The 19,410-nt window shown below is 38.6% G+C and overlaps 1 non-coding gene across 1 annotated transcript; it reads left to right on the plus strand.

Annotated features, from left to right (window-relative positions):
• The first annotated feature begins 265 nt into the window (after nt 1–265).
• Nucleotides 266–372, plus strand: LOC136396474 (U6 spliceosomal RNA). Its single transcript, XR_010749760.1, has one exon. It is a non-coding gene; the product is annotated as a U6 spliceosomal RNA (small nuclear RNA).
• The last annotated feature ends 19,038 nt before the right edge of the window (nt 373–19,410 follow it).

Here is a 19,410-nt window from a genome sequence, read left to right on the forward strand (position 1 = left end):
GCTCCACCCACAGATTTAGGCTGAGGAATAGTTTTTAAACATTTCAGGACTGGGTTTTAGAAGCATAGGCACACTGGTACTATTACTTCTTATGACCATTCTCTTAGTTGAATCAGTGAGCATAATCTGATTCAAGTAAATTAAATGATTTTGGACATGTGACTGAATCAGGACTAATGATTAGTGTCTTATACTTTGGAGTTTGTGATAAATAGAAGACTAGAATCTTCAAAAGTTATTTTGAGCTTATAAAAGTTAAAAATGGGTGCTCACTTTGGCAGCACATATACTAAAATTGGAACGATACAGAGAAGATTAGCATGGCCCCTGTGCATGGATGACATGCAAATTCGTGAAGCGTAAAAAAAAAAAAAAAAAAAAAAAAAAGTTAAAAATGGGACAAGACTCTCTTCTCCCATTTCTGAAGTGTAACTTCTCCCTCTTGACAGTGGTGACTTTCTGTATTGGGTTCTACTTCAGGGACCCCATGCATCTCCACTCCCTTCACAAGGAGAACTTGAAAAGTAATGGAACTGCCTTGCTCTCTTTTGTCCAACATCCTAAGTTGGCCTGGTCTGACAAAATATTAGCATCAACTACATAAACAGACAAAAGGTTTAAATATATATTTGGTTTGTTTTTTATTGAAGGACCAAGGAGATTTTAGAAGTTTAACAATGGCAGGACAAATATTGAAACTCTAATTAACATCCTCTTGTAAACAAGAAAAAATGCTTTAAATGTTAAAAGTTTGAAGGAGTATGTCGTCCAACAACATCTCTCTCCACTACTAACCTGTATCTTTCTCCTGGTGTTCTCTTCACCAGTTAGACAATGAAAAGCTCAATGAAGGAGCACAGTCCCCACACTAGAATACCTACCCTCTCTGCTAACACCAACTGGGGGTTCAGAGGGTGCCAAAACTACCCAGAAGGTTGATAATTCACTAGGACTCACAAAACTCACTATAAGCGGTTATGATTTATTACAAGAAAGGAATAACGATTAAAACCATCTAAGGGAGGAATACACTCCAGAAAAAAGTATGAATTGTGGAGTTTTCATTGTTGTCTCTCTACGGAGTTAGAACGTATTATTTTCTCAGCATTTATGTGTGACACATTCCTACAGAACAGACCTCAGAGAACACTGCAGAAGTTGGGCAGGCTAGGCTGTAGGCTTTTTAACAAGGGAGAAGCTAGCAGAGAGCAATCCCATGGAACACTAAGGCAAATTTACCTAAACATACCTGGGGAACCTTAGAAAGGAGCCTGAACAGAAGTCAACATGCCCTCCTACTTGTTTAAGCTGGTGGCTCTGGTCGGCAGAGCTTTCATACTCAGGGCTGTACGCTAAAAGGAAGGACTTGGCAGTTTTTAAGACCTCCTGTTCTGCAGGCAGAGACTGGGGCATCTTCCTGCCAGCCAATATAGGTTAAAAAGTGCAAAAAGCCTGGGGAGAGTGGTTCCACAGAGTACTGAGGCATACTAGACATACCTGAAGGTTCATAGAAAGACACCTTGAGAGCAATTGGCTCCCAGGCCTGCCTGATTATGCTGGCAGCTCTGGCTGGCAAAGCCTTACCCAGAGCCCTGTGCTGAATGGAGATTTGCCAGCTCTTAGGGCCTCTTACTCTCCAGGCAGTGGCAGGGGCAACTTCATAGCTGGATCACCAGGCTGCAAATTCAGGAAGAAAATAGTTGGAGAGAGGCTCCAGGAAAATGGACTCTCCCATTGTTGGAGCCTGCAAATGCTAACAAGCCCCGAATACCAACAAGACTGAGGCCTAGTATATGACATCGCTATTACTTTTCACATCAACTGAAAATCTCTACCTAAGTGTGCCACAGGGGCAGAGCCTGGAGCACAGTGCCACTTACCAGGAAGAGGGAGAAGAAAGAAAAAAGAAGAAGATAAGCTCTCAAAATCAAGAATAATCCACAGTCTCTATAACTTTTTTCACTTTTTTTTTGTTTCTTTCATTTTCTTATCTTTATTTTTTTCTTCCACCTTGGTCCTTTTATCCTCTGCTTGTCTTATTCTTTTCTCTTCATCTTGAAATACATTATCTATAGGTGTTACATTTCCCTTTTTTTTTCTTTTCTTTTTTCTTTCTCTCTATGAGGGTTACACTCCAAAAACCTTAACTCTGTTTGTATTTTTCTTCTTCTATTTTTATTTTTATTTTTTCTCCCTCTCTCTTAGTTTCTCCTTTTCTCTTTCACATTTCCTATCATTCAATCCTCACTCACAAACAAATTATTTTATTTTGGATTTAAATTTTTTTTTGTGTGGCATTTTGTGTGCTTTTTACTTCACTTTTTAACTCATTAGCATTCCCCCCAACCCTGGCTCTCCATTCTATGTAGTTTCTGTTCCACTTAATACAATAGTATTTTTTCTTTTTCTTGTTTTCTTTTTACCTATTTAACTATATCTCTCATTCAACCATCATTTACAAGCAAATTGTTTTATTCTTGATCCAAATTTTTTCCTTTTTTTGCTTTTTGTGAGTCCTTACCTCATTTTTTGCCCCTTTGTCACTTCTCCCTAACTCAAGCCCTCCATTCTAGTTAGTTTTTGTTCCATTTAGCACAATATAATTCTCATTTTTTCCACAATATTTTCTCAAAAAAAAAGAAAGAATAATAATTTTTTAAAATTATTTTTATCTATTTACTTTTTATTCTTTATTAATTCTCATTAGTGTTATTAACAAAACCACACTCAGATGCCATTAAGAAAAAGGAAATCAAATATCATAGATACAAAAGACAGAGATGTAGCACAGATAGATGAGGAAATATCTATAGAAAATAATTTTAATATATTGGAAATCTTGGAGTTAAATGACAGAGAATTTAAAATAGAAATCCTAATAATACTCAGGGATATACAAGAAAACACAGAAAGGCAATTTAGGGAGCTCAAAAAACAACTCAATAAATAGAAAAAATATATTACCAAGGAAATTGAAACTATAAAAACAAATCAAATAGAGATGAAAAACTCAATTCATGAACTGAAAAATGAGGTAACAAGCTTAGCTAATAGAACAAGCCAGATAAAAGAGAGAATTAGTGACATAAAAGACAGGCAACTTGAAGAAAAACAGAGAAAAGAGGAGAGAGACATGAATTTAAAAAAATGAGAAAGCCCTACAGGAATTGTCTGACTCCATCAAAAAGAAAAACATAAGAATAATAGGCATATCATAAGAAGAAGAAGAGAGAAAATGGAATGGAGAACATATTCAAACAAATAATAGATGAGAACTTCCCAAGCCTATGAAAAGAACTAAAGCCTCAAATTCCAGAAGCAAACACCAAGTTATCTTAACCCCAACAAACCTACTCCTAGGCACATCATAATGAAATTGGCACAAACCAATGACAAAGAAGAAATTCTCAAGGCAGCCAAGGAATAGAAAAATACAACATATAAAGGAAGGCCTATTAGATTATCATCAGATTTCTCAGCAGAAACTCTACAAGCTAGAAGAGAGTGGACCCCAATATTTAAAGTCCTGAAAAGAGGAACTTTCAGCCATGAATACTATACCCATCAAAGCTATCCTTCAAATATGAAGAAGAAATAAAACATTCACAGATACAGAAAAGATGAGGAAATTTATCACCGGAAAACCCCCACTTCAGGAAATACTAAAGGGGGTTCTCCAACCAGATACAAAGAACAAAACAAAACCACAAGTAAAAACTCCACCAAGAACACAAAAATAATCAAATTTAAACTGTGACAACAAACACAAAAAAGAGGAGAGGACGAAGATTAACAGTAGCAAAGGAGGATGGAGTGCAGAAGCACACATAAGAAAGTGTACTACAATGAACATGGTAGATACCCTTTCCATTACTTAATGGTAACGGCCCTTGAAAAAACCACCACAGAAGCACATGACTTGAAAAAAGAAGTAACAGAGGAAAGAAGTATGGATTACAACCAAACAAAAACAAATGATAAAAAAACAAAAGAGAAGAATCAAACAAGATAAAAAACTAACAGAAAGCAATATATAAAATGGCAATAGGAAACCTTCATGTGTGAATAATTACACTCTATGTAAATGGATTGAACTCACCAATAAAAAGACACAGAGTAGCAGAATGGATTAAAAAAATCCAACTGTATGCTGCCTACAAAAAACACATCTAAGCAACAAGGATAAAAACAAGTTCAAAGTGAAAGGCTGGAAAACAGTACTCCAAGCAAATAACATCCAAAAATGAGCAGGTGTAGCAATACTCATATCTAACAATGCTGACTACAAGTCAGGAAAAGTAATCAGAGACAAAAATGGTCATTTCATAATGATTTTGGAGACACTGAATCAAGAAGACATAACACTTCTTAATATATATGCACCAAACCTAGGAGCACCAAAATATATGACAGCTACTGACTTACTTAAAAACAAAAACTGACAAAAATATAATCATATTTGGAGACCTCAATCCACCGCTGACGGCTCTAGATTGTTCATCCAAACAAAAAATCAATAAAAAAATATTGGCCTTAAATGAAACACTAAAACAATTGGATATGATAGACATCGACAGGACATTTCATCCAAAGTGACAGAATATACATTTTTCTCTAGTGTACATGGCACATTCTCAAGAATTGACCATATGTTGGGCCACAAAAATAACATCAGCAAGTTAAGAAAAATTGAAATTGTACTAAGCATATTTTCTGATCCTAAAGCCTTGAAACTAGAATTCAACTGCAAAAAAGTGATAAAAAACCACACAAAAATGTGAAAACTAAACAACATACTTTTAAAAAATGAGTAGGTCAAAGAAGAAATAAGCGCAGAGATCAAAAGATACATACAGACAAATGAAAATAACAATATGACATATCAGAATCTCTAGGATGCAGCAAAAGCAGTAATAAGAGGAAAGTTCATATCACTAAAAATGGGAAGAAGACATGAACAGACACTTCTCCCAGGAAGAAATACAAATGGCCAACAGATATATGAAAAGATGCTCATCTTCATTAGTTATTAGAGAAATGCAAATCAAAACTACAATGTGATACCACTTCACACCTGTTAGATTGGCTACTATCAACAAGAAAAGTAATAGCAAGTGTTGGAGAGGCTGTGGAGAAAAAGGAACCCTCATCCACTGTTGGTGGGAATGTAAAGTAATACAACCATTATGGAATAAATTATGGTGGCTCCTCAAAAAACTAAAAATAGAACTACCATATGACCCAGCAGTTCCTTTACTGGGTATATACCCCCAAAACTAAAAAACATTGGTACATAAAGACACATGCAGCCCTATGTTTATTGAAGCATTGTTCACAGTAGCCAAGACATGGAAACAACAAAAAGCCCTTCAATAGATGACTGGAAAAAGAAGATGTGGTACATATATACTATGGAATACTACTCAGCCATAAGAAATGATGACATCGGGTCATTTACAAGTACATGGATGGATCTTGATTATATACGAAGTAAAATAAGTAAATCAGAAAAAACTAAGAATTGCATGATTCTAAATGTAAGTGGGACATAAAAATGAGACTAAGAGACATGGACAAGAGTGTGGTGGTTATGGGGGGGGGAGGTGAGGGTGGGAGGGGGGAGGCGAAGGGCACAAAGAAAACCAGATAGAAGGTGACGGATGACAATTTGACTTTGGGTGATGGGTATGCAACATAATCAAATGTCAAAATAACCTGGAGATGTTTTCTCTGAACATATGTACCTTGATTTATTAATGTCACTACATTAAAATTTAAAAAGTAAAGAATTCAACAATATGTGACAAAGTGGGGTTTGGGGTTTAAATCAAGAATAAAAGGTGGTTTAAAATCTAAAGATTGGCCCTGGCCAGTGGCTTAGTGGATAGAGCATCAGCCCAGCTTATGGACATTTCAGGTTTGATTCTCAGTCAGGGCACACAGGAGAAACGATCGTCTACTTCTCTTCTCCTCCTTCTCCTTTCCTTCTTCCCCTCCTGCAGCCAGTGGCTTGATTGGTTTGAGTGTCGGCCTTAAGTGCTAAGAGTGGCAACCATCATGTCAGCCTCAGGTGCTAAAAATAGCTCAATTGATTTCAACATTTGTCCCAGACCAGGGGTTGCCAGGTGGGTCCTGGTGGTGGTGTATGCGGGAGTTTGTCTCACTATCTCCCCTCCTTTTACTTAAAAATAAAAGAATAAATAAAATAAATAATAAATGAAAAGAAAATTTAAATTTTTATTTATTGATTTTATGGGAGGTGGGGAAGCAAGGTGAGAAGTATCAACTCATAGTTACTTCACTTTAGTTGTTCACTGATTGCTTGTTGTATATGTCTTAAGCAGGCAAGCCCAGGTATTTGAACCAGTGACCTCAGTGTTACAGGTTGACATATTATCCACTAAGCCACCACAGGCCAGGCTAAAAAGAAAATTTAACCTGGATAGAAAACTCTGGGAAAGCATCCCTGGGAAGTGACAATGGAGCTAAGAGATGGAAGGATGAATAAGAGCTAAATAGGTCAAAAGAGAGTCAAGAGCATGCCAAGCGAAAGTACTGAGATGTGAATGTGGTCTGAGTTGGGAGAGAGTATGGTTAGTAACAGACCAGTGTTGTTGGAGTGAAGAGGGCAAAGGCAGCAGTAGACAGGGAAATGAAAGGGTAGCTAAGGTAAGCACTTGCAGGACCTCTGAAGCCACATTAAAGAATTTCTGTTTTGATTCTGAGAGCAATAGGAAACTAAAAAATTTATTAACTAGGCTGAGGTTCCCCAGAACATGATCCATGTATATATTGGTCAACTCATCTGCTTAATGGAAGCGAGGAGACAAGTTAGGAAGCTCTTATGATTACAATAGCTTGGATGGAGGGTACTGCAGAAGTAGAGATAAGTAGATGAATCTGGGAGACATTTAAGTGGGAAAGTTGACAAGACTTTAAGATGGGTTAACCTTGGGAGGTGAAGGAGAGGGTGATGTCAAAGAAAAATCCAAGATTTCAGGCTTACCTAACTGGATAGATGGTGGTGCAGTTGCCCAAAACAGGAAACACCGAAAGTAGAATGGTTTGGGTGGGGAACTGGGGAGGATACCGCTGGGCAGATAAAGATAAATAATTCAGTTTTGAAAATGTTGTGTTGGAAGTGCATAACTAATGTACAAGAGAATATGTCAAGAGAGTAGCTATACATAAGTATCTGGAACTTAGAGGCTCAATCGCAGATAAATGACAATAAGATATCAGCACTAGGCAAATCCATATGTATATTTTTGCATTTGTTTTATTTTCTCACTGAACATTTTTTAAAGAAATTCCAACCTTACTTAAGCTAAAATAAAGGTTTGAAGGAGGCTTTTATATACTTCTGTCAAACAGAATTGGTAGAGATCTAAATACCCTTTCAAATGGCTTCATTGGCCCAGATGTAGTGGTGAAAGCTGTGGACTCCACTGGAAAAAGAGCAAGGAGAACTAAGGTAACAGGATAGGCACCATCAGCAGTTGACTTAAAGGAGAGATTCTCAAACTTGTGTGTATCAGCATCAGTAGGAACACTTGGTAAATATGCAAATTATCAGGAGTTACCTAAAAAGATTTTTAATTTAGTGGGTGATTCAAATGTAGCCTGGCTGACTTGTGGTGGCGCAGTGGATAAAGCGTCGACCTGGAATGCTGAGGTCGCCGGTTCAAAACCCTGGGCTTGCCTGGTCAAGGCACATATGGGAGTTGATGCTTCCTGCTCCTCCCTCCCCCTTCTCTCTCTCTCTCTCTCTCACTCTCTCTCTCTCTCTCCTCTCTCTCCTCTCTAAAAATTAATAAAAGAAAAATTTTTAAAAAAGGAAAAAAAATGTAGCCTGGGGATCTACATTTCAACATGTAACTGGTTTTTCTGATGAGATGGTCTGAGAAACACTTTTCTCGCTTTAAAAGATTACTGCTCATGGGGACTTCTTGTTCTATCAAATCCAACCAAACATCTTAATCATTTATTTAAAGGTTGATTTTTATCCCACTGATTTTATGTGACATCTTTATTATATACTAACTTCCTTATAAGTATTTGGGTCCATTCATGGATTTTACATTTTATTCTATGTACCATTCTTTTTTTTTTCTTTTATCACAGAGAGAACTGGTAATTATTAAGGCTTTATCATGTGTTAGTATCTGATACCTTCATTGCTCTTCTAAGAAACTTCCTTTTATTTTTTCTTGTTTTATTTCTTTATATGAACTTTAGAATCCATGTGTTCTTTTTGTCCTCATTCCTTTTTTTTCTGTCTTTCCCGTCCTTATTTATTTTTTCACTTTTCTATAGGAACATGCTAAACTTATTAGCCTCATCCTCACATAAGCCCAAGTTCCTGCTCAGTAGAGGGAGAAAGGAAAAATTTGAGAAGCCATTATCCTACTTCTCAAGACAAACTTGATTTGCCTGTGTTCAAGAGAAACCCAAATCAAAGGAAAAAAACTATTAATATCTTTAAATGGGAATCATATTAAATTTATAAATTACCTTAGGTAAAACAAAAATTTTTACAATTTTAAATCTTTTTATTCAAAAACATAGGATAGTAAAAATCTTTGTGTGTGTGTGTGTGTGTGTGTGTGTGTGTGTATGTTCTTTAGGGATGTTTTAATGTTTTTCTTATAAATGTTTTATACATCTCTCATTAGATTTGTTTCTAAGTGTTTTATCATTTTGTTGCCATTGAAGATGAGATTTTCCTTCATTATATGCCTCAGTTATGTGTTGCTTATATTTCTGAAGGATATTAATTTCTACATACTATTTTTATTTCACAATTTTTTATTAAAGGCTCTTATTGCTTATCGTACTTTTTTTTTTTTTTTTGTATTTTTCTGAAGCTGGAAACGGGGAGAGACAGACAGACAGACTCCCGCATGCGCCCCACCGGTATCCACCCGGCACGCCCACCAGGGGCGACGCTCTACCCACCAGGGGGCGTCGCTCTGCCGCGACCAGAGCCACTCTAGCTCCTGGGGCTGAGGCCAAGGAGCCATCCCCAGCGCCCGGGTCATCTTTGCTCCAAAGGAGCCTCGCTGCATGAGGGGAAGAGAGAGACAGAGAGGAAGGAGAGGGGGAGGGTTGGAGAAGCAAATGGGTGCTTCTCCTGTGTGCCCTGGCCGGGAATCGAACCCGGGACTTCTGCACGCCAGGCCGACGCTCTACCACTGTATCGTACATTTTTAGGTGAATCTTGGAGGATTCTTTAGCTTTATAATAAAAAATACCGAAAGCCCTGGTGGGTTGGCTCAGCGGTAGAGCGTCGGCCTGGAGTGCGGGAGACCCAGGTTTCATTCCCAGCCAGGGCACACAGGAGAAGCGCCCATTTGCTTCTCCACCCCCCCCCCACTCCTTCCTCTCTGTCTCTCTCTTCCCCTCCCGCAGCCAAGGCTCCATTGGAGCAAAGATGGCCAGGCGCTGGGGATGGCTCCTTGGCCTCTGCCCCAGGCGCTAGGGTGGTTCTGGTCGCGGCAGAGCGACGCCCTGGAGGGGCAGAGCATCGCCCCCTGGTGGGCAGAGCGTAGCCCCTGGTGGGCGCATGCGGGAGTCTGTCTGACTGTCTCTCCCCATTTCCAGCTTCAGAAAAATACAAAAAAAAAAAAAAAAAATACCGAAAGAAGTATCATCTCCCAGTGTCATGGCCGTGATTTATTGACTTGTATAAACTGCACCGGATAATACTGCCCATATTAAAATGTTATCATGTGGAGAAACTGTTGATTTTATTAAGTGTTGTTATGAATAATGAGCATTGGATCTTGTTAGAAGTCAGTTTAAAATCTATGGAGAAGATCTGTAATCCTTCTGTATAATATTAGTTCTACTTATAAATATATTTCTTAATATTGAAATATACTTATATATTTCTGAAATAAATCCTATTTAAGATGATGATAAATTCTGTTTACTAATATTTTACTTGAGATTTTGTCTTATATTCATAGATAAAATTACAGTGTAATTTTAAAAAATTCAGTGAAGTTTTAGGGTAATTTGACCTTGACCATGGGTGGTTTCTTGACATCTTTCTCAGAGTTTTTGGTTTCCATACTTACTTCTCTTTCTTGTCAAACATGAACCTGGTCTAGACAATGTCTCTTGATCAGCCTGAATTCTGGCTCTTACATATGTGTTTTGGGACCTTCATGGCTTTCTTTGTATAACCTTCCTGGTTTTTTTCCCTACTTGATGATCATCATGTGGTTGGTTTCTGTTCCAGGCTCCTGGTCTTATTTAGACTGTATTCCAAATAATTCCTGTTTGTTTCCTTCCCACTTTCTGGATTTAACTTACCCCCCCCCGCCAACCACAACCGCAGAAACCAGCTGACAAAATTTTACGGACCCTATATTAATTTGTCTGCTGGTAGATATTAAACAACTAGTTCTCTACTGCCCCCTTGAGGGCCTTGGCCACCAAACACACTGTGGCCGGTCTTGTCTAGAGGGGTGTTTATCCTTTCCCGGCCTTCTCCCCTGAACAAGGACTAGGTACAAAGAATGGACTGTGCTAAGAGCCATGGAGAAGACAAAAATGACGTCATTCTTGCCTTCCAAGACCTTAAAGGCTAAATGGACAGAGAAGTGCGGCTCGTCTCTGTGTTTTTAGGGAGTGGGGTGGTGAGGGAAGGTGATGTTAATTAGGCACCAGCATTAATGGAAAAATAGCTGTAAGGCCAAGGTGCCAAAAAGGTGGTAAAAAAAAGATTGCTGTAATAGTTGAGAAAATGAAAAAGAGGGGTCACTATGATAGTGATGGAGATCTCATGGAGGACATCAGAGCTGGGCCTTAGAGGGTAAGAAGATATGCCTGAGCCAAGAAGAAGGGGTCTCTTGTGGGAAGAAACAACTTAAGTGCAACCATCAGAAGCAGAAATATGTGAAGCACAGGAAGGGGATATTTTTTCTTGTGTGGAGGGCTTGATTGGGGCAGCAGGATGAGAGAGAGGCTAGAAAGGCAGTTTGAATCCAAGTTGTAGAGGAAGTTAGATTTACTCCATCACTAATAGGCTTTCCCTGAGAGCAAAATTTCTTAGTAGGTGAAGAGAGAGGGAAATTTTGAGGTGAGTACATGAAAGAATCAAGTACAGAGGGAAAAAAAGAGTTCAAAGTAAAAATATTGTGTGTTAGGAAGAGGGATAAAAGAGAAAAAAATATCAAACCTACGATTTTTTTCTAGTTTCCTTATTCATGTACTGTGGAGAATGTGAAAGGATTAAATGCTATATGAAATAAATGATGCAATTCGTATCTTTGGAAATCTGTTCTGTGATGATGTATAATAGGTGCTCCCACTACACAAACCCTCCAGAAGAATTGTGTGTGTGTGTGTGTGTTTTAAACTAGTAGTTCGAGGCTAAGAACTTTTGCATATAAACAATGCAGATGCCTGCTATTGCTGGAGTCAGCCATCAGTGGATCACAGACACCCTGACCTCCAGAGATATGTTCATCTTTCCAGTATTTGTTCATTGTATTTAGCCGCAAGAGCTCCTAAGCTGAGTTCAGTCCCTACATGGATCTTGTTATTCTAATAGATGCTCAGATGAGATCATCAGTGGGTTGTTTAAAAAAAAGTGATGTAAAATTTTCAGTTAAGTGAAAATAGCACCATACCTAACTTTTATAGTAGTTGTACTATTTATGTATTGCTACAATAACAAAGTACCCCCAAATTTAGTGGCTTCCCACAGCAGTAAACATTTATTATTTCACATAGTTTCTGTGGGTCAGGACATCATGAGCAGATTAGCTGGTGGTTCTAGCTAGGAGTCTCTTGTGAGGCAGCCATCCAGCTGTTAGCCATGGCCGCAATCTGCAGACTTGACTGAGTTGGAGGAGTTGCTTCCAAGATGGTTCATTTCTAGGGCACGTCAGTTGGTGCTGGCTGTTGACAAGAGACTTTTTCATAAAGCTATTAGATGCTCTTATGCCATGGTGACTCGCTTATCCTAGAGAGAATAATCCGAAGAGAAGCCCCAATGTTTTATATAATCTAGCCTTGCAAGCCCCACATCATAATTTCCACTGGAACTTATTGCAAAGGTCAGCTTTATTTAGTGTGAGAGGAGACTACACAAGGACATGAACACCAAGAAGCGAGGCTCATTGGGAAGCTTTTGGACTCTGGTTATTGCAGGAGTTGTATCATATAATAGTGCTCTCTGAAAAATAATTAGTTTCTCAGCTAAATTGCTACAGTAGAAAAAGCCACATATGTATGTGGCAGGTTAGTGGATGTAAAATAACTATCTAGTTGGTATTTAAGATAAAAATGCTTTTTTTTTTTTTGTATTTTTCTGAAGCTGGAAACGGGGACAGTCAGACAGACTCCAGCATATGCCCAACCAGGATCCACCTGGCACGCCCACCAGGGGTGACACTCTGCCCACCAGGGGGCGATGCTCTGTTGCAACCAGAGCCACTCTAGCGCCTGGGGCAGAGGCCAGGAGCCATCCCCAGCGCCCGGGCCATCTTTGCTCCAATGGAGCCTTGGCTGCGGGAGGGGAAGAGAGAGACAGAGAGGAAGGAGAGGGGAAGGGGTGGAGAAGCAGATGGGCACTTCTCCTGTGTGCCCTGGCCAGGAATCAAACCCGGGACTTCTGCACGCCAGGCCGACGCTCTACCACTGAGCCAACCGACCAGGGCAAAAATGCTTTTTAAGTAAACACAAATGTAAATGATGTAATTCTAGTCATAGTTTGGTATTTCTTTTGAAGTTTGCTATTTTATTTCATTTTAATTAATTTTTATTGAATTTATTAGGGTGACATAAGTTAATAAAATTATACAGGTTTCAGGTGTACAATTCTATAATACATTATCTGTATATTGTATTGTGTGTTCAGCACCCCAAGTCAAGTCTCCCTCCATCACTACCTATTTCCCCCTCTTCTCTTCTCCACCTCCCCCATCCCCTTTTCCTCCAGAAACTTCCCTACTGTTGTCTGTGGCTATAAATCTTTCTTTGCTTAATCCCTTTACTTTTCTCACCCAGCCCAACCCCCATTCCCTAGGTCAGTCTGTTCCACGTATTCATGCCTGTTTCTATTTTGTTTGTTAGCTTATTTTGTTCATTAGATTCCACATATATGTGAAATCATATGGTACTTTTCTTTCTCTTATTTCATTTAACATAATAATCTTCAGGTCCATTTATGCTGTCAATAAAGGTAATATTTCCTTTTATTTATTTATTTATTTTTTGAGAGAGACAAAGAGAGAGAGAGAGACAAGGAGAGATAAACAGGAACTCTGTATGTGTCCTGACCGAAGAATTGAACTGACAACCTCTGTACTCTGGGAGGATGCTCCAACCAACCAAGCTATCCCACCAAGGCATTATTATTATTATTATTATTATTATTATTATTATTATTATTAGAGACAGAGAGGGAAGACGGAAAGGAAGCATTAATTTGTTGTTTCACTCTGTTGTGCATTCATTAGTTGCTTTCCATGTTTGCCCTGACATGGGTTCGAACCCATAAGCTTATCATTTTAGGATAATGCTCTTAACTGACTGAGCTAACCAGCCAGGCCCAAAATTTCCTTCTTTTTTATGGCTGAGTAGAATTCAATTGTTTAAGTGTACTACAATTTTTTATCCACTCATGTACTGATGGGAACTTGGGCTGCTTCCAAATTTTGTTTATTGTAAATAATGCTGCAATGAACATAGGGGTGCATATATTCTTTTGAATTACTGTTTTAGGTTTCTTTTGACATACTCCCAGAAGTAGAATTGCTGGGTCATGAGGTAGTTCCAGTTTTAAGTTTTTGAGTTAACATCATACTTCTTTCCACAGTGGTCACACCAATCTGCATTCCCACCAGCAGTGCACAAGGGTTCCCTTTTCTCCACATCTTCACCAACATTTGTTTGTTGAATTATTGGTGATAGCTATTCTGATAGGTGTGAGGTGATGATTCATTGTGATTTTAACTTCCATTTTTCTGATGATTAGTGATGTTAAACATCTTTTCATATTTCTATTGGTCATATGTATGTCTTCTTTGGAGGTGTTGATTCAGGTCCTTTGTCCATTTTTAAATTGAATTATTTGGTTTTTTGGTGTTTAGTTGTATGAGTGCTTTATAAATTTTGGATATCAAGCTCTTAACAAATGTATCAGTAAATTTGTTTTCCCATATATTAGGTTGTCTTTTTATTTTGCTGTTGTTTCTTTTGCTATGCAAAAACTTTTTATTTTGATTTAGTCTCATTTATTATTTATTTTATTTCCTTTGTCCAAGGCGATATATTAAAAAAAATATTGCTATGACACATGTGTGAGATTTTATTGCTGTTTTCTTCTAGAATGTTCATGGTTTTGAGTCAAACATTTGAGTCTTTAATCCATTTTGAGTTTATTTTTATGTATGGTAGAAGGAAGTCGTTCAGTAATATTTTCTGCATGTATCTGTCCAATTTTCCCAACACCATTTATTGAAAAGACTATCTTATCCCATTGTATATTCTTGCCTTCTTTGTCAAATATTAATTGGCTATAAAGGCCTGGATTTATTTCTGGGCTCTCTATTCTATTCCATTAATCTATGTGTCTATTTTTATGCCAGTACCATGCTGTTTTGCTTTATGGTCTTGTAGTATAGTTTGATATCAGGTAGAGTGATTTCTCTAACTTTGTTCTTAACATTTTGCTATTGTTATTTGGATTATTTTATGGTTCCAAAAATATACATTTTTTTGGAATATTTATTCTAGTTCTGTGAAATGCACCATTGGTATCTCAACAGGAATTGTATAAAATTTATAGATTGCTTTGGATAATACGGATATTTTAATGATGTTAGTTCTTTCTATTCATGACATAGTGTATGCTTCCACTTATTTGTTGAGGTTTGTCATTTATTTTAAACATTTTTGAGTGCATTTGTTTGTTGCATATTGAGTTTCAATAAGAATAACTTTATAAATACTCATTAATAAATTTTAGACTTCACTTTTTAGCAATATTATAGATTAGGTTATAAAGGAAGATTTCCCACTACAGCTCATATTAAAATAATAAATAAATGTTTTCATGTATGGCTAAGTTATGACTAAATTAGAGAATTTTTTGAAACCAGAAGTTATAAGAGAGAAAGAATCCACAAGGCTGAGCATGTCCTTGTAAGAATCTGGTTTGTTCAATATGTTCCACATATAAGTAAAATCATATGGTGCTTATCTTTCTCTGACTGGCTTATTTCACTTAGCATAATACTTTTCAGGTCCATTCATGCTGTTACAAATGATAAGATTTCCTTCCTTTTTTATAGTGAAGTATTTCATTATATAAATGCACCACATTTTTTAATTCACTCATCTACTGATGGGCACTGTCCTTCTTTTTTATAAGGGAGGACTTGCGAGAATAACAAGGATATCCAGAGAATTCTAAGATAGTAATAGAGTAGGTAGACATCCCAAATGTCACTTCCCAGGACCAAACTGGATTATAACCTAATTTAAGAACAATCATCTTGAAAAACCAACTTAGGACTAAATGAAGAGGAGTCATAACCAAGGAGTCACAGAAGCATATTGAGACTGGTAGGAAGGGCAGAGAAGCATAAAGGGCTGCCCTGCTCCCAGGAGCAAGCAGCAGAGGATCCAGAGGGAACCCAGGCTGCAGGAAGATTTGCCCTGAGAGGTGAGGGTCCTAAGCCCCAGGCATGGCACCCCAGCCTAGAGCACTAGAGCCTAGAAGAGATGCCCACATAGCATTTGGTGGTGAAAAGAGGTGAAGTTTCTGCCTGAAAAAAAGAGATGGGAGCTCTCAGAAAAACATGCTCCATTTTAAAGGGCCCATGCAGAAAATATCATTCACAGCTACTTTCCTGGGGCTCTAGTGAGGGAGGGCTGAGAAGACTAGAGTAGCATAAGGAGAGTGTGAAGTTGGTGGCCCAGGGTCAGACACTGTGGGGGACAGCCACTCGAACCCCTGTGCTGAGTCATTCTCCAATGCTGTAGTCTTTCTTGGGTGGAGCAGTCCCCTCCGTGTGGCATCAGCCTGGGATAAAGCAACTGCCCTACCCTCGGGAATATCTACTGCTCCACCCTATGGAAATTGGGTAGTTCTGAGAAGTAAACCAGGAAGCAGGGAACATGTCAGTGACTCAGTTTTCTGGGATTGAGGCCAGAGCTTTCTCCCATACTTTCCCAAAAATGTGACTGGTGCTTCTACCTCATGAGAGACTCAGTAAAAACTGTCCAGACTGTGGGCCAACAAAATCTCTGGGTTTCAGAGGCCACATCCACTGGACTCCTGGTGGCCACATCTTATTGAGGTCTATGAAAAGAGTCTGGACAGACTGATACCTGGGGCCATGGTGTGGGAACCACACCCACCACCCTTACTAATCCCTGAGTTGCCCTATGCGCTATACCATACCAGAGGTTTTTTCAGTGGCTGAGTCCAATAAGCAGACAGCAGACAGAGGCAGCAGGAGGTGATCTCAAAGAATCTTGGACCTTTTTCTGACATGCTTCCAAGCCCAGTGTGGGTAAAAACCAGCCTAGGCTTGCACCTTAGTATTTCCATGTGTACCTGGGCCCAGCAGAGTCAGACACAAACTCTGGATTGCTTGTAGATCCAGTAAGGTTGCTGAGGGTCACAAGCAGGATCCTACACTGATCTCCACCAGGTTCCATTAAGGGAAGATTAGGGCTGGCATGTCCAATGGCTAGCAGTGGAGAACATTGGTTCAGGACCTAATGACTATTGCTAGTGCTGTGTCTTAAGGGAGAGCTCATCAGACACCTGGCTCAGTTAAGGCAAGTTCTGCTTTCTGTGGTCACCACCAGCACAGTAACTTACATGCATTGGAAAGAATAGGGCTTCACAGTTGGATGCCGTGGGTCCTGAATATCCTGCCCCGCTGGGCTAAATTCTACAGGGGGGAAGGGAAAGAGGCTTGGAGCATGGATATTCAAAGTGTGGCTCCCCTGGAGCCTATTGTTGGGACTGGTTGAGGGGCTTGCCACTTTCCTGGGGAGGGGGCACAGTCAGCCCTAAGAAAGGACTCTCTCGGTCTTCCTCCCTGAGAATACAGAATCACCAGTGGGAAGAACTTCTGCAGAGGGGACTGTCAACATCACTCAGTCTGAACCTGTTGCTGACCTTGCTGAGGAAAAAGAGAATTAGAGTATCTAGTGGTGTCTAATGTATTGGCCTCTGAAATAGTGACCATTTTCTCCATACTGAGCTCCTGATCAAGAGACCCTAAAGCAGCGGTTCTCAACCTGTGGGTCGCGACCCTGGCGGGGGTCGAATGACCAAAACTCAGGGGTCGCCTAAAGCCATTAGAAAATACATATTTATTAAAACACAGGCGACCCCTGTGTTTTGGTCGTTCGATCCCCACCGGGGTCGCAACCCACAGGTTGAGAACTGCTGCCATAAAGTATGGGGTCCCACTAACATTTTATTCCCAACTTCAGCAGTCTTAACCCACCAAGTTTGCAACCTGTAGAGGGGTTGAAGGGGTGAGGCCTGTCTGAGCCCACACTACAGTCTTTCTATGGAAGACTCTAGGAAGACCAGGTAGCTGCAAGAGGAGGTGGAGAAGTTGAAAAATGAAGGCACCTTAAAGAGTTAGGGCTTTTAAGGAGCTGCAGTCAGCTCTTAGCAGGAGGAAACTGATCCTTATACACAGGTTGGCCCCTCCCACACTACCCAGGCACAGAAAACACAAACATAAACAACAAAAAGAGCAGTTTTGCAGACAGGTAGCCCACAGCAGGTTACAAACAACAATGAACATCAACCCAAGAAGACCCAGAACCAACACAACCAGTAGTGGGTGGCAAACAGTACCAATGCTAGATTCAGCTAACTACACAAGTGGCACATGCAAAGAGGGTTACAGTAGCTACCATACGCTGCGGAGAATAAATATGCCCAACAGAACAGACTTGGAAGCTAAATATTATGTTATTAAATAACAAATGTGTTAACAATGAAATCAAGGAAGAAATAAAAAATTTCTTTGAAACAAATAAAAATGAACATACAACAACTCAAAATTTATTGGACACAGCAAAAGCAGTCTTGAGAATAAAGTTCATAGCATTACAGGCATACCTTAAGAAGCAAGAAAAAGATCAAATAAACAACCTAACCCTGCACCTAAAAGAACTAGAAAAAGAACAATAAATAAAGCCCAGAGGAAGTAGAAGGAAGGAAATAAAGATCAGGGTAGAAATAAATAACATAGGGGCTAAAAAAAATACAAAAGATCAATGAAACTAAGAGCTGGTTCTTTGAAAATATAAATAAGATTGACAAATATTTAACCAGACTCATCAAGAAAAAAAAGAGAGAGGACCCAAATAAGTAAATTTAGAAATGAAAGTGGACCAGTAACTACTGACACCACAGAATACAAAGGATTATATAAAAATATTATATTCTATATGCCAAAAAATTGGACAGGTTAGGCAAAATGGATAAATTGCTAGAAACATACAATCTTCCAAACTGAATCTAGAATAATAAAAAAAATGTAAGTAGATTGATTACAACAAATAAAATTTAAACAGTTATCAAAAACCTCCCAGCAAACAAAAGTCCTGTACTGAATGGCTTCACAGGAAAATTTTACCAAACATTCAAAGAACTAACTATGTTTTTCAAATTATTCCAAAAAATTTAATAGGAGAGAAGACTTCCAAACTCATTTCATGAGACAAACATTACCCTAATTCCAAAACCAGGCAAAGACACTGCAAAGAAAAAAAACTATAGGCCAGTATCTCCGATGAACATTTATGCTAAAATTCTCAACAAAATATTAACAAATTGGATCCAACAATACATTAAAAAGCTTATACATCATGATCAAGTGAGATTTATTCTGGGGAGACAAGGCTCATACAATATTTGCAAATCAATAAATGTGATTCATCACATAAACAAAACAAAGGATAAAAATCACATGATCATATTAATAGATGCAGGAAAAGCATTTGATAAAATCTAGCACCTATTTATTATTACTACTCTCAGCATAATGGGAATAGATAGAATATACCTCAACATAATAAAGGTCATATATGACAAACTGACAGCCAACATCATACGCAATGGGTAAAATTAAAAGCAATCTCCTTAATTCAGGACCAAAACAAGGGTGCCGCCTTTTACCATTTAAATTCACATAGTTCTGGAAGTCCTAGCCACAGCAATCAGACAAGAAGAAATAAAAAGTATCTAAGTTGGAAAAGAAGAAGTAAAACTATCATTATTTGCTGATGACATGATAGTGTACATAGAAAACTCTAAAGCCTTAGCCAAAAAACTACTAGACCTGATAAATGAATTCAGCAAAATAAGAGGGCATAAAATTAATATTCAGATTCAGAAGTCAGTGAAAT

This window comes from Saccopteryx leptura, chromosome 2 (assembly GCF_036850995.1).
Source record: "Saccopteryx leptura isolate mSacLep1 chromosome 2, mSacLep1_pri_phased_curated, whole genome shotgun sequence".
In the NCBI taxonomy this organism is placed as follows: Eukaryota; Metazoa; Chordata; class Mammalia; order Chiroptera; family Emballonuridae; genus Saccopteryx; species Saccopteryx leptura.